Source organism: Eptatretus burgeri, chromosome 3, assembly GCF_056783735.1.
Source record: "Eptatretus burgeri isolate ZD-2024b chromosome 3, Ebu_testis_v1, whole genome shotgun sequence".
Lineage (NCBI taxonomy): Eukaryota > Metazoa > Chordata > Myxini > Myxiniformes > Myxinidae > Eptatretus > Eptatretus burgeri.
This window is the reverse complement of record NC_140963.1, coordinates 28050517-28066990: the sequence shown is the minus strand read 5'-3', so window position 1 is coordinate 28066990 and position 16474 is coordinate 28050517. Positions and strand designations below refer to the sequence as shown.

The 16474-nt window shown below is 41.2% G+C and overlaps 1 protein-coding gene across 13 annotated transcripts in view; it reads left to right on the top strand.

The window, feature by feature from the left end:
• The window catches only part of GULP1 (GULP PTB domain containing engulfment adaptor 1), a 356627-nt gene that overhangs the window by 296637 nt on the left and 43516 nt on the right, over positions 1-16474 (top strand). The window lies entirely within an intron of this gene.

Below are 16474 nucleotides of genomic sequence, written 5' to 3'. Positions count from 1 at the left end.
TCGCAAAACTTACTTCGGTCATTTGAACTCAGGCTTCATTCATTCCAAATCCTTATGCTGGCAACTGCCATCACAAATATAAGACACAATAAGTTAGCTCAACATAAATCCCACCTTCGTCGCCACTGTAATGTCTTTACAAGACCCATGGTATCATAAATTGAGGTATCAAGAGACACGAGGCAAGTGTCCAAACACCAGTTTATTAACCGGAAGTGATCACACGAACACTCAACACTCAACAGGTGGTGAAACCCGTAAATGTACCTGACATCACAGTATGCGACGCACGTATGATATCATATATTGTACGTAAGTACAGTGTGTACGCTGTTGGTGATAGTGAATGAAAGTGCGTGTTTAAGAGTGGGGATGGGTTTGAAAACTTGGGGTTCTGGGGTGGGGGGCGGGGGTTGAGGACTTGGGGTGATGGGGAAGGGGGGGGGAGTTGAGGATTTGGGGTGAGGTGGTTGATTTAATCAAGCAACATCTATCGAGAGCACTCAGCAAGACGATATTAAATTCACATATGGTATTTAATTGTTCTTTGCATAACTTTGTTGAAGTCACATTTCGCATTGCGTGGAATTGGCATCTCTGTTCCCCGGGTGTGTGCTATTGTTATCATATCGACACTGTGCATTGCAACTCTCGGCGGTGTAATTTCACAGCAATATTACATGCAATGCTATATCTGCAAAGCAATTTTCCCTGAGACCGATTAATAGATCAACATTGACTCTCTGACCGGTAGCTACCAAGATCATTTTTGTTAACCTTGGCTCGTACTCCAATCGTGGAAGATTTGGGAGCAGAACACATGGCAAACCTATGTTGTGAGCAGTTTCCCATGTTTATGGCACAAGGGTTGGCCAAAACCACAACGGGGCTAAAACTGGAGGACTCCACATGGCTTTGGTCCTTGTTAGCTGAGTATCACAGTAGCACGACAAGCTGCCATGGCAGAAGATCACAAGACATCCAAGGAGTAGCAAACGGTTGGCACGGCCTCCATGGGCTTCCCTCACATGTTGTGACCATATTCTTAGCTGGCTTCGTACTCGGACTGATGCAAACGTCTTGTTTTGATTCACTACTTCAAGTATCGTTTATTTGTATTTTATTGTTTTCGTGTGTATTATGCATGATGGCGCCAATGAAATTTCTCTGGGGTTCTAAGACGGGCCATGCCCTTGTAATTGAGCACAGAAATGGAATAAAGTAACCGTAGTCCGGCTCTTTTGAACTCATGTTTTGAGTATCCAATGAAATATTTCATTTTATCACATTCAGGCTGGATTTTACAGTTTACGAAGCCATATCGATGGCAAAACAAGCTGTAGCTTCAATAACATCCTGCTAGTGCTGGTTACGTATATCGTTAATCCGATCAATTTCCCTGTTATCGCATAAATGTCCTTAAAAGTACAATAAAACAACATTCCAAACAAGAACAGAACTTTGATGGAGGAGAAGGAGGCCGTTTGGCCCATCGGGCCTGCGTTGCACTAACACCAGCATCATCACCCATCCCACACAAGCCGATATCATCCCCACGCCATACCCTCTATCTCCAATGCGTCCAGGTAGCAGGTATCCTATCTCCAATGCGTCCAGGTAGCAGGTATCCTATACCGACCCAAACCTCATCCCACGTTCATATTTTACAGGAACACGAATTTACCACCATGGAGGTTGTTCTGTGATTGTCAATTTGAAAATTGTGTGAACTTCCTGAGGTTTTTTATTATTCTTAATTTTGGTATACATGGTCGAGGCTCATGGAAGAGGAAGGAAAAGGCTCCAAGGAGGGAAAAATTGGAAAATTGGAAGGAGTCGGGATTGGGTGGGGTTAGCAAGGGTAGAAAAGATCATGGTTTTGGATTGGGGATGATCTGAGATGGCGGTGAACAAGCTGTCTTGAAGGCCGAGAGGGAGGAATGAAATTGAAGAGGATGTGGAAGTCGATCGCATAGGCGTTAAAACAGAGGAACGAAGGAATGAAGGTGAGCAGTGACCCTGGAATGAGATATCGTTTCACCAGAGGGTTGATGGTGGACCATGTCGGCCCTGCAGAAAAAATGGGGGGAGGGGAGGGGGAGGGGGGGACAAAGCACGGATCTGGGATTTATAAAGAAAGTAATTTTGTAATTATAAGTCGAAATCTTCTTCTTCACGCTTATCTGTGACGTCACATCCGGGAGTCGACCACCATGTTTGTACTGTCTGCTGGTTACATCGTGGTCCGATTCAACTCAAACGGAGAATAACTCTCCATTTTCCCCAAATATACTGAGTCTATGTGTCCTTGTTGGTTGTAGTAATACAAACCGAGATGGTTTCATTCGACAACAATTGCCGAAAGACCCAAAATTTGCCAGAAAATGGACGAGGTTTGTCCGAAATACCCGAGTGTGGATCGGGGCGACAAAATGTTCGGTTTTGTGCTCGGAACATGTTACAGAGCACTGTTATGAAACAACAGAGATGTCTAGATCTTGTGGTTATCCACCACGATCGAGAGAGGACGCCATCCCCACGATTAAGTGGAAGAAACAGCCGTCGCTCGAAACCGTAACACCATCCCTACCGAGCTCCTGGCACATGTACACGGAGCAGTGAATCAAACACCTCAAATCGCCACCACTCCCACAATATCACCACCACATTAGTACCACCATTACCCCTCCACTGGGGAGGGACATAGACAAGGCACCACACAGCACCATCACGGCACAGACACGACGGTGGGACACAACACAGCACGGACACAATGGTGGGACATAACACAGCACGGCATGGACACGACGGTGGGACACAAACATGGCACACACAATGGTGGGACATAACACAGCACGGACACAATGGTGGGGCAAAGCATTCATCGCCCATTTTCTTGGAGGTGTCTGAGTGTGCCACCGTGTCCATGCCATAACCGTGCCATGTCCATGTCCATGTCCATGTCCATGTCTGTGCTGTTTCTGTGCCGTGTTTCTGCTGGAGGAATATAACTCATTCATCAATTGATACAAAATCCCCGATTAACAATTCAATGAAACGGAAATACAAAACCTGCCAATTCGGAGTGAAAATGCGACCGGCGCTTTCACCTTCACTAACGTTTACATTGTCACCATCTTCATCTGAATCGCTCGCATAAGGCTCAAAACTACATGGCTCCATAATTCCCCCGAAAGCATTTCCATCAATAATTTTGTCTCCAATCGTTTCTTCAACATCTCGCTGATCAGTTTCGACAAACTGAGAACCTTGAGAGTTGCTCATGAGGGTGGTATCGGTATCGGAATCCGAGGTCGAAATGCCCTATTTCCCAATGTAAGCCGTCATTTGGATCAACGATGGCTCTGATTGTGATGTCACAGATGAAAATAAATAAATAAATCGACCCTTTTGGCCTTTTCTGTGATTGGCAGAAATAAATTCAATTTTTTTTCCTCTTCAAATTAGACCGTGATTTATGATTCTCAATGGTTTTCAGAAAAAAAAAGATAAATTGCATTTGGGTTCCTCTGTGTCGGCTTTGGTTTCCACATCGTCATGGAAACTGTGTAATTGTTGTGACATTTCAAGGAAATTGATGATAAGCACCATGATTTACAAATATCATGCATTCACCGTGTCAGATGCATGATGTTGGCTTAATGGTTCGGGTGGTGGGCTTGGGATCCTAGGATCCTCAGTTCAAATCCTCCTTGGCTGTTAAATAAACACCAGGTGGGGTTGACTCCGCCCGTCATCCTTCTGAGGTCGGAAAAATGAGTGCCAGCTTGTTGGTATCTTGTGTCGGAGTGGCGACCCGTCCAGGATTGTGTCCAATAGCCAAGGAGACCGCTCAGGCAGCACCAACGCTCTGCATAGAGTATGGTCCCGATGGATGGATGGACCATGTCATGATCATGCTGTTCCAATAGCTTTGCTGAAATTACCTCCATTGATCATGGTCCTGGAAACACACGTCACATTGGAATGGCAGCCATCACCACGGTAATCAGAGGACTCGTGTACACTGTGAGGGCTTGTTTCCTGATTGAAGGAAGTCTGCTTCACATCTGTGTTGTCCCATCATAATGAGGTCTGCTTACTGAAGGGCTTTCTCATATCAGATTGTGAGGCAGATGTTGCTTTCTGATGAGTGGGCCAATCGTGGATCACCATATGGTTTCGATAAAGTTTGAGCAAAAAGAAGGGATTGAACATTAATAAAAGGAAAGATGTGTTTGGTGAGTAATGTCTTCCTTCCAGCTTATTCCATTGTTATCCAGAAATGTAGGAACCCAAAAAGTTAACAAAATAAAGTTGATGAAACAAACAAACAAAAGGACTACAAATAGGGGGAAACCTTCATGGAAGATCATCACAAAAGGAAACATTCAAAATAAGGAAGAATAAAACACTTCTTACCTTACGTTGGTTTCTCATATCATGTGTATTGTTCAGAAGATGAGGAGAGTTGTATTTTGTTGCGATGCCATTTCCTCCACCATGATGTCATGGTTTAATTGGAATAAGTGTTGATGTCATTACCTCCACCATGATGTCATGGTTTAATTGGAATAAGTGTTGATGTCATTACCTCCACTATGATGTCATGCTTTGATTGGTTGGAATAAGTGTTGATGCCATTACCTCCACCATGATGTCATGCTTTGATTGGTTGGAATAAGTGTTGATGTCATTACCTCCACCATGATGTCATCCTTTGATTGGAATAAGTGTTGATGTCATTACCTCCACCATGATGTCATGCTTTGATTGGAATAAGTGTTGAAGTCATTACCTCCACCATGATGTCATGGTTTAATTGGTTGGAATAAGTGTTGATGCCATTACCTCCACCATGATGTCATGGTTTGATTGGATGCAATAAGTGTTGATCTCATTACCTCCACCATGATGTCATGCTTTGATTGGTTGGAATAAGTGTTGATGTCATTACCTCCACCATGATGTCATGCTTTGATTGGAATAAGTGTTGATGTCATTACCTCCACCATGATGTCATGGTTTAATTGGTTGGAATAAGTGTTGATGCCATTACCTCCACCATGATGTCATGGTTTAATTGGTTGGAATAAGTGTTGATGTCATTACCTCCACCATGATGTCATGGTTTAATTGGTTGGAATAAGTGTTGATGTCATTACCTCCACCATGATGTCATGGTTTAATTGGTTGGAATAAGTGTTGATGTCATTACCTCCACCATGATGTCATGGTTTAATTGGTTGGAATAAGTGTTGATGCCATTACCTCCACCATGATGTCATGGTTTAATTGGTTGGAATAAGTGTTGATGTCATTACCTCCACCATGATGTCATGGTTTAATTGGTTGGAATAAGTGTTGATGTCATTACCTCCACCATGATGTCATGGTTGAATTGGTTGGAATAAGTGTTGATGCCATTACCTCCACCATGATGTCATGGTTGAATTGGTTGGAATAAGTGTTGATGTCATTACCTCCACCATGATGTCATGGTTTAATTGGTTGGAATAAGTGTTGATGTCATTACCTCCACCATGATGTCATGGTTTAATTGGTTGGAATAAGTGTTGATGCCATTACCTCCACCATGATGTCATGGTTTAATTGGTTGGAATAAGTGTTGATGCCATTACCTCCACCATGATGTCATGGTTGAATTGGTTGGAATAAGTGTTGATGTCATTACCTCCACCATGATGTCATGGTTTGATTGGATGCAATAAGTGTTGATGCCATTACCTCCACCATGATGTCATGGTTTGATTGGTTGGAATAAGTGTTGATGCCATTACCTCCACCATGATGTCATGGTTGAATTGGTTGGAAAAAGTGTTGATGCCATTACCTCCACCATGATGTCATACATTGATTGGATGCAATAAGTGTTGATGCATTTACCTCCACCATGATGTCATGCTTTGATGTGTTGGAATAAGTGTTGATGTCATTACCTCCACCATGATGTCATGGTTTGATTGGTTGGAATAAGTGTTGATGTCATTACCTCCACCATGATGTCATGGTTTAATTGGTTGGAATAAGTGTTGATGTCATTACCTCCACCATGATGTCATGGTTTAATTGGTTGGAATAAGTGTTGATGTCATTACCTCCACCATAATGTCATGGTTGAATTGGTTGGAATAAGTGTTGATGTCATTACCTCCACCATGATGTCATGGTTTGATTGGTTAGAATAAGTGTTGATGCCATTACCTCCACCATGATGTCATGGTTGAATTGGTTGGAATAAGTGTTGATGTCATTACCTCCACCATGATGTCATGGTTTGATTGGTTAGAATAAGTGTTGATGCCATTACCTCCACCATGATGTCATGGTTCAATTGGTTGGAATAAGTGTTGATGCCATTACCTCCACCATGATGTCATGGTTTGATTGGTTAGAATAAGTGTTGATGCCATTACCTCCACCATGATGTCATGGTTTAATTGGTTGGAATAAGTGTTGATGTCATTACCTCCACCATGATGTCATACTTTAATTGGAATAAGTGTTGATGCCATTACCTCCACCATGATGTCATGGTTGAATTGGTTGGAATAAGTGTTGATGCCATTACCTCCACCATGATGTCATGGTTTAATTGGTTGGAATAAGTGTTGATGCCATTACCTCCACCATGATGTCATGGTTTAATTGGTTGGAATAAGTGTTGATGTCATTACCTCCACCATGATGTCATGGTTTGATTGGTTAGAATAAGTGTTGATGTCATTACCTCCACCATGATGTCATGGTTGAATTGGTTGGAATAAGTGTTGATGTCATTACCTCCACCATGATGTCATGGTTTGATTGGTTAGAATAAGTGTTGATGCCATTACCTCCACCATGATGTCATGGTTTAATTGGTTGGAATAAGTGTTGATGTCATTACCTCCACTATGATGTCATGGTTCAATTGGTTGGAATAAGTGTTGATGCCATTACCTCCACCATGATGTCATGGTTTGATTGGTTGGAATAAGTGTTGATGTCATTACCTCCACCATGATGTCATGGTTTAATTGGTTAGAATAAGTGTTGATGCCATTACCTCCACCATGATGTCATGGTTTAATTGGTTGGAATAAGTGTTGATGTCATTACCTCCACCATGATGTCATGGTTTAATTGGTTGGAATAAGTGTTGATGCCATTACCTCCACCATGATGTCATACTTTAATTGGAATAAGTGTTGATGCCATTACCTCCACCATGATGTCATACTTTAATTGGAATAAGTGTTGATGCCATTACCTCCACCATGATGTCATGGTTTAATTGGTTGGAATAAGTGTTGATGTCATTACCTCCACCATGATGTCATGGTTGAATTGGTTGGAATAAGTGTTGATGTCATTACCTCCACCATGATGTCATGGTTTCATTGGTTGGAATAAGTGTTGATGTCATTACCTCCACCATGATGTCATGGTTTGATTGGTTAGAATAAGTGTTGATGCCATTACCTCCACCATGATGTCATGGTTCAATTGGTTGGAATAAGTGTTGATGCCATTACCTCCACCATGATGTCATGGTTTGATTGGTTGGAATAAGTGTTGATGTCATTACCTCCACCATGATGTCATGGTTTCATTGGTTGGAATAAGTGTTGATGTCATTACCTCCACCATGATGTCATGGTTTAATTGGTTGGAATAAGTGTTGATGCCATTACCTCCACCATGATGTCATGGTTTGATTGGTTGGAATAAGTGTTGATGTCATTACCTCCACCATGATGTCATGGTTTCATTGGTTGGAATAAGTGTTGATGTCATTACCTCCACCATGATGTCATGGTTTAATTGGTTGGAATAAGTGTTGATGTCATTACCTCCACCATGATGTCATGGTTTGATTGGTTAGAATAAGTGTTGATGCCATTACCTCCACCATGATGTCATGGTTTGATTGGTTGGAATAAGTGTTGATGTCATTACCTCCACCATGATGTCATGGTTTGATTGGTTAGAATAAGTGTTGATGCCATTACCTCCACCATGATGTCATGGTTTAATTGGTTAGAATAAGTGTTGATGCCATTACCTCCACCATGATGTCATGGTTCAATTGGTTGGAATAAGTGTTGATGCCATTACCTCCACCATGATGTCATGGTTTAATTGGTTGGAATAAGTGTTGATGTCATTACCTCCACCATGATGTCATGGTTTAATTGGTTGGAATAAGTGTTGATGTCATTACCTCCACCATGATGTCATGGTTTAATTGGTTGGAATAAGTGTTGATGTCATTACCTCCACCATGATGTCATGGTTTAATTGGTTGGAATAAGTGTTGATGTCATTACCTCCACCATGATGTCATGGTTTGATTGGTTAGAATAAGTGTTGATGCCATTACCTCCACCATGATGTCATGGTTCAATTGGTTGGAATAAGTGTTGATGTCATTACCTCCACCATGATGTCATGGTTGAATTGGTTGGAATAAGTGTTGATGTCATTACCTCCACCATGATGTCATGGTTTGATTGGTTAGAATAAGTGTTGATGCCATTACCTCCACCATGATGTCATGGTTCAATTGGTTGGAATAAGTGTTGATGCCATTACCTCCACCATGATGTCATGGTTTGATTGGTTAGAATAAGTGTTGATGCCATTACCTCCACCATGATGTCATGGTTTAATTGGTTGGAATAAGTGTTGATGTCATTACCTCCACCATGATGTCATGGTTTAATTGGTTGGAATAAGTGTTGATGTCATTACCTCCACCATGATGTCATGGTTTAATTGGTTGGAATAAGTGTTGATGCCATTACCTCCACCATGATGTCATGGTTTGATTGGTTAGAATAAGTGTTGATGCCATTACCTCCACCATGATGTCATGGTTTAATTGGTTGGAATAAGTGTTGATGCCATTACCTCCACCATGATGTCATGGTTTGATTGGTTAGAATAAGTGTTGATGTCATTACCTCCACCATGATGTCATGGTTTAATTGGTTGGAATAAGTGTTGATGTCATTACCTCCACCATGATGTCATGGTTTAATTGGTTGGAATAAGTGTTGATGCCATTACCTCCACCATGATGTCATGGTTGAATTGGTTGGAATAAGTGTTGATGTCATTACCTCCACCATGATGTCATGGTTTAATTGGTTGGAATAAGTGTTGATGCCATTACCTCCACCATGATGTCATGGTTTAATTGGTTGGAATAAGTGTTGATGTCATTACCTCCACCATGATGTCATGGTTTAATTGGTTGGAATAAGTGTTGATGTCATTACCTCCACCATGATGTCATGGTTTGATTGGTTAGAATAAGTGTTGATGTCATTACCTCCACCATGATGTCATGGTTGAATTGGTTGGAATAAGTGTTGATGTCATTACCTCCACCATGATGTCATGGTTTGATTGGTTAGAATAAGTGTTGATGCCATTACCTCCACCATGATGTCATGGTTTGATTGGTTAGAATAAGTGTTGATGCCATTACCTCCACCATGATGTCATGGTTTAATTGGTTGGAATAAGTGTTGATGTCATTACCTCCACCATGATGTCATGGTTTAATTGGTTGGAATAAGTGTTGATGTCATTACCTCCACCATGATGTCATGGTTTAATTGGTTGGAATAAGTGTTGATGCCATTACCTCCACCATGATGTCATACTTTAATTGGAATAAGTGTTGATGCCATTACCTCCACCATGATGTCATGGTTGAATTGGTTGGAATAAGTGTTGATGTCATTACCTCCACCATGATGTCATGGTTTAATTGGTTGGAATAAGTGTTGATGCCATTACCTCCACCATGATGTCATGGTTTAATTGGTTGGAATAAGTGTTGATGTCATTACCTCCACCATGATGTCATGGTTTGATTGGTTAGAATAAGTGTTGATGTCATTACCTCCACCATGATGTCATGGTTGAATTGGTTGGAATAAGTGTTGATGTCATTACCTCCACCATGATGTCATGGTTTGATTGGTTAGAATAAGTGTTGATGTCATTACCTCCACCATGATGTCATGGTTTGATTGGTTAGAATAAGTGTTGATGCCATTACCTCCACCATGATGTCATGGTTCAATTGGTTGGAATAAGTGTTGATGCCATTACCTCCACCATGATGTCATGGTTCAATTGGTTGGAATAAGTGTTGATGCCATTACCTCCACCATGATGTCATGGTTTGATTGGTTGGAATAAGTGTTGATGTCATTACCTCCACCATGATGTCATGGTTTAATTGGTTAGAATAAGTGTTGATGCCATTACCTCCACCATGATGTCATGGTTTAATTGGTTGGAATAAGTGTTGATGTCATTACCTCCACCATGATGTCATGGTTTGATTGGAATAAGTGTTGATGCCATTACCTCCACCATGATGTCATGGTTTAATTGGTTGGAATAAGTGTTGATGTCATTACCTCCACCATGATGTCATGGTTGAATTGGTTGGAATAAGTGTTGATGTCATTACCTCCACCATGATGTCATGGTTTCATTGGTTGGAATAAGTGTTGATGTCATTACCTCCACCATGATGTCATGGTTCAATTGGTTGGAATAAGTGTTGATGCCATTACCTCCACCATGATGTCATGGTTTGATTGGTTGGAATAAGTGTTGATGTCATTACCTCCACCATGATGTCATGGTTTCATTGGTTGGAATAAGTGTTGATGTCATTACCTCCACCATGATGTCATGGTTTAATTGGTTGGAATAAGTGTTGATGCCATTACCTCCACCATGATGTCATGGTTTGATTGGTTAGAATAAGTGTTGATGCCATTACCTCCACCATGATGTCATGGTTTGATTGGTTGGAATAAGTGTTGATGTCATTACCTCCACCATGATGTCATGGTTTGATTGGTTAGAATAAGTGTTGATGCCATTACCTCCACCATGATGTCATGGTTTAATTGGTTAGAATAAGTGTTGATGCCATTACCTCCACCATGATGTCATGGTTTGATTGGTTGGAATAAGTGTTGATGTCATTACCTCCACCATGATGTCATGGTTTAATTGGTTAGAATAAGTGTTGATGCCATTACCTCCACCATGATGTCATGGTTTAATTGGTTGGAATAAGTGTTGATGCCATTACCTCCACCATGATGTCATACTTTAATTGGAATAAGTGTTGATGCCATTACCTCCACCATGATGTCATGGTTTAATTGGTTGGAATAAGTGTTGATGTCATTACCTCCACCATGATGTCATGGTTGAATTGGTTGGAATAAGTGTTGATGTCATTACCTCCACCATGATGTCATGGTTTCATTGGTTGGAATAAGTGTTGATGTCATTACCTCCACCATGATGTCATGGTTCAATTGGTTGGAATAAGTGTTGATGCCATTACCTCCACCATGATGTCATGGTTTGATTGGTTGGAATAAGTGTTGATGTCATTACCTCCACCATGATGTCATGGTTTCATTGGTTGGAATAAGTGTTGATGTCATTACCTCCACCATGATGTCATGGTTTAATTGGTTGGAATAAGTGTTGATGCCATTACCTCCACCATGATGTCATGGTTTGATTGGTTAGAATAAGTGTTGATGCCATTACCTCCACCATGATGTCATGGTTTGATTGGTTGGAATAAGTGTTGATGTCATTACCTCCACCATGATGTCATGGTTTGATTGGTTAGAATAAGTGTTGATGCCATTACCTCCACCATGATGTCATGGTTTAATTGGTTAGAATAAGTGTTGATGCCATTACCTCCACCATGATGTCATGGTTCAATTGGTTGGAATAAGTGTTGATGCCATTACCTCCACCATGATGTCATGGTTTAATTGGTTAGAATAAGTGTTGATGTCATTACCTCCACCATGATGTCATGGTTTAATTGGTTGGAATAAGTGTTGATGTCATTACCTCCACCATGATGTCATGGTTTAATTGGTTGGAATAAGTGTTGATGTCATTACCTCCACCATGATGTCATGGTTCAATTGGTTGGAATAAGTGTTGATGCCATTACCTCCACCATGATGTCATGGTTTAATTGGTTGGAATAAGTGTTGATCTCATTACCTCCACCATGATGTCATGGTTTAATTGGTTGGAATAAGTGTTGATGCCATTACCTCCACCATGATGTCATGCTTTGATTGGATGCAATAAGTGTTGATCTCATTACCTCCACCATGATGTCATGGTTTGATTGGTTGGAATAAGTGTTGATGTCATTACCTCCACCATGATGTCATGGTTTAATTGGTTGGAATAAGTGTTGATGTCATTACCTCCACCATGATGTCATGGTTTGATTGGTTAGAATAAGTGTTGATGCCATTACCTCCACCATGATGTCATGGTTTAATTGGTTAGAATAAGTGTTGATGTCATTACCTCCACCATGATGTCATGGTTTAATTGGTTGGAATAAGTGTTGATGTCATTACCTCCACCATGATGTCATGGTTTAATTGGTTGGAATAAGTGTTGATGTCATTACCTCCACCATGATGTCATGGTTTGATTGGTTAGAATAAGTGTTGATGCCATTACCTCCACCATGATGTCATGGTTTAATTGGTTAGAATAAGTGTTGATGCCATTACCTCCACCATGATGTCATGGTTCAATTGGTTGGAATAAGTGTTGATGCCATTACCTCCACCATGATGTCATGGTTTGATTGGTTAGAATAAGTGTTGATGCCATTACCTCCACCATGATGTCATGGTTTAATTGGTTGGAATAAGTGTTGATGTCATTACCTCCACCATGATGTCATGGTTTAATTGGTTGGAATAAGTGTTGATGTCATTACCTCCACCATGATGTCATGGTTTGATTGGTTAGAATAAGTGTTGATGCCATTACCTCCACCATGATGTCATGGTTTAATTGGTTAGAATAAGTGTTGATGCCATTACCTCCACCATGATGTCATGGTTCAATTGGTTGGAATAAGTGTTGATGCCATTACCTCCACCATGATGTCATGGTTTAATTGGTTGGAATAAGTGTTGATGTCATTACCTCCACCATGATGTCATGGTTTAATTGGTTGGAATAAGTGTTGATGTCATTACCTCCACCATGATGTCATGGTTCAATTGGTTGGAATAAGTGTTGATGCCATTACCTCCACCATGATGTCATGGTTTGATTGGTTAGAATAAGTGTTGATGCCATTACCTCCACCATGATGTCATGGTTTAATTGGTTGGAATAAGTGTTGATGTCATTACCTCCACCATGATGTCATGGTTTAATTGGTTGGAATAAGTGTTGATGTCATTACCTCCACCATGATGTCATGGTTTGATTGGTTAGAATAAGTGTTGATGCCATTACCTCCACCATGATGTCATGGTTTAATTGGTTAGAATAAGTGTTGATGTCATTACCTCCACCATGATGTCATGGTTTAATTGGTTGGAATAAGTGTTGATGTCATTACCTCCACCATGATGTCATGGTTTAATTGGTTGGAATAAGTGTTGATGTCATTACCTCCACCATGATGTCATGGTTTGATTGGTTAGAATAAGTGTTGATGCCATTACCTCCACCATGATGTCATGGTTTAATTGGTTAGAATAAGTGTTGATGCCATTACCTCCACCATGATGTCATGGTTCAATTGGTTGGAATAAGTGTTGATGCCATTACCTCCACCATGATGTCATGGTTTGATTGGTTAGAATAAGTGTTGATGCCATTACCTCCACCATGATGTCATGGTTTAATTGGTTAGAATAAGTGTTGATGCCATTACCTCCACCATGATGTCATGGTTCAATTGGTTGGAATAAGTGTTGATGCCATTACCTCCACCATGATGTCATGGTTTAATTGGTTGGAATAAGTGTTGATGTCATTACCTCCACCATGATGTCATGGTTTAATTGGTTGGAATAAGTGTTGATGTCATTACCTCCACCATGATGTCATGGTTCAATTGGTTGGAATAAGTGTTGATGCCATTACCTCCACCATGATGTCATGGTTTGATTGGTTAGAATAAGTGTTGATGCCATTACCTCCACCATGATGTCATGGTTTAATTGGTTGGAATAAGTGTTGATCTCATTACCTCCACCATGATGTCATGGTTTAATTGGTTGGAATAAGTGTTGATGCCATTACCTCCACCATGATGTCATGCTTTGATTGGATGCAATAAGTGTTGATCTCATTACCTCCACCATGATGTCATGGTTTGATTGGTTGGAATAAGTGTTGATGTCATTACCTCCACCATGATGTCATGGTTTAATTGGTTGGAATAAGTGTTGATGTCATTACCTCCACTATGATGTCATGGTTTAATTGGTTGGAATAAGTGTTGATGCCATTACCTCCACCATGATGTCATGGTTTAATTGGTTGGAATAAGTGTTGATGTCATTACCTCCACCATCGAAGAGAGACAGACGTGATGTTTTTTCACCCCTTTTCTGTCTGTCTGTTTGTCTGTAAGCAGGACATCTCGAAAAGTTGTTGACGGATTCGGACGAAACTTTGTGGACAAGTTATGGGTCTGAGAAGGACTAATTGATTCGATTTTGGTGAAGATCGGAATCCAGATCCAGATCCGAGAATTATTTAAAAAAAAAAAAATTCAGTGATTCTTCACCATTGAGAGATTGGGCCAAAAACGATGCTAATGTATCGAAGAATAGTTCAAAAAGTTGTGGACGATTTATGACAAAACTTGGAAGAGGAGTTCAGAAGGTGACAACTACGAGCCGATTCGATTTTGGTCACGATCCGGATGCAGATCCGGCCAATCTGTTCATACAAAACGTGAACTGTTCAGCCTGGCGAAGGTAAGCGCTCTACCAAATGCTGTCCTAGTTGTTGTTGTTGCGCGTCTAACAATTGTTTATTAATATATTATGTAATGTTGATTTACGAAAGACACTACGACACTTTAGTAAAAGTTTTACCAAAGTCTCATAGTCATAGTCATCTTTATTTTATGTTTTTTCTCCAATTTTTTTTCTACCTTCCAGAAGGTAAGAGCCCAAGACCTGGAAGGTGTGGGAGCTGGTGTAACCCTCCCTCCCATGGTACGATAGGCCGTGGTCAAGTTGAATGAACACTTCGCCGGTAATCGAAAGATCATGGGTTTCAAATCCAGCAAGGTGCTCAGGTCCTTTCAACAAAGAAATAAATCCTTTAAATAGCAATTGATCCTCTGTGAATGAAAGTGAAGTTGATAATTCAGGCCTTACCCTTCGTCGGAGATTTAGAAAAAGCTCATTTTTGTCTCCATTGCGTCTCTACCGAGGATTATAACTGGGAACATGAGAGGGTGTGAAAGCCTCGTGTGGAACAACTGTGACCAAGCTCATGCAAGCAGGCAATCGATACTCGCCAGGGACCTGAGTTTGGTGCACAGCTTTGTGCAAGCTTGACATGTCACACGTGATCCGTGACCAGGGACCAGGGAATTCAGGGTAAAGTTGAGAGACAAACCGTGACCGTATTCAAGAGGCTTTGGCATCTAGCATCTGCTTGCACATGGACAGAATCATCAAGGAGTTCAAACGATGATGTGTCATAGTGGATTGCAAGTAGGATTTCACCTGCCAACGTCTCGTGAAGGCACGCTCCGCAGTCGCCGATGTAGCTGGATGGACGAGGTCCAGCTTACAACACTTCACCACTTTGGGGGATCATTATTTTCATATCTGTGGAAGCGATGGACATTGATGATCTTGGGAATAGCAGGATCAATATTGCGGTGTTGAAGATTCTTGAGTCGAGAGTTGGGCTTCAAGATGAAAAGCATCGGAGTCACTTCCAAAACGTGTCGACAACACGCTCCAACGACTCAGTGGGTACCCTGTTTCTTTCCGAGCCAGCTTCAAGATCTTCATCGGACGTCGGCATCGGTCGGCTCTTTGATGTCATCCCCAGCCGTGATGAGACATCATCAGAAGCATCAAAAAAAATCCACCATACATGTCCTTTGGCGACTCAAACACATCTGGGTACCCATCGAATTCCAATTTAAACCGACGTAATCTTTCTACCGCCACTACTTTTCCAGGGAGACCAATCCATGCATTAACTACTAACCAATTGAAAGACTCCTGCCTTGTTACTGCACCATCTCTCCTCTTCTTTACTCTCAAGCTGTATCACCCGGTCCCATAACCGTGTATTCTGCTGAAAAACTCTTCTGTACTTATCTTGTCTCGACCATTCATTATCTTGAATATCTCTATCAACTCCCCCTCGTAACTGTCTCCATTATGACGTATAGAGGAGGGATTCCCAACCGGTGGAGCATTTCAAGTTTTCAGGTGGTACATGGAGACCTTGGAAACCCATGTCTGGCATTGTATGACCTTGGTGTGTGTGCTCTTTTTCACTTTTCCTTTTTCTGTGGTTGGAAGTGGCTTCCGCCGACGCTCACTATTTCACGACGATGTACGGTAGTGGACGGAATAGTTGTGGG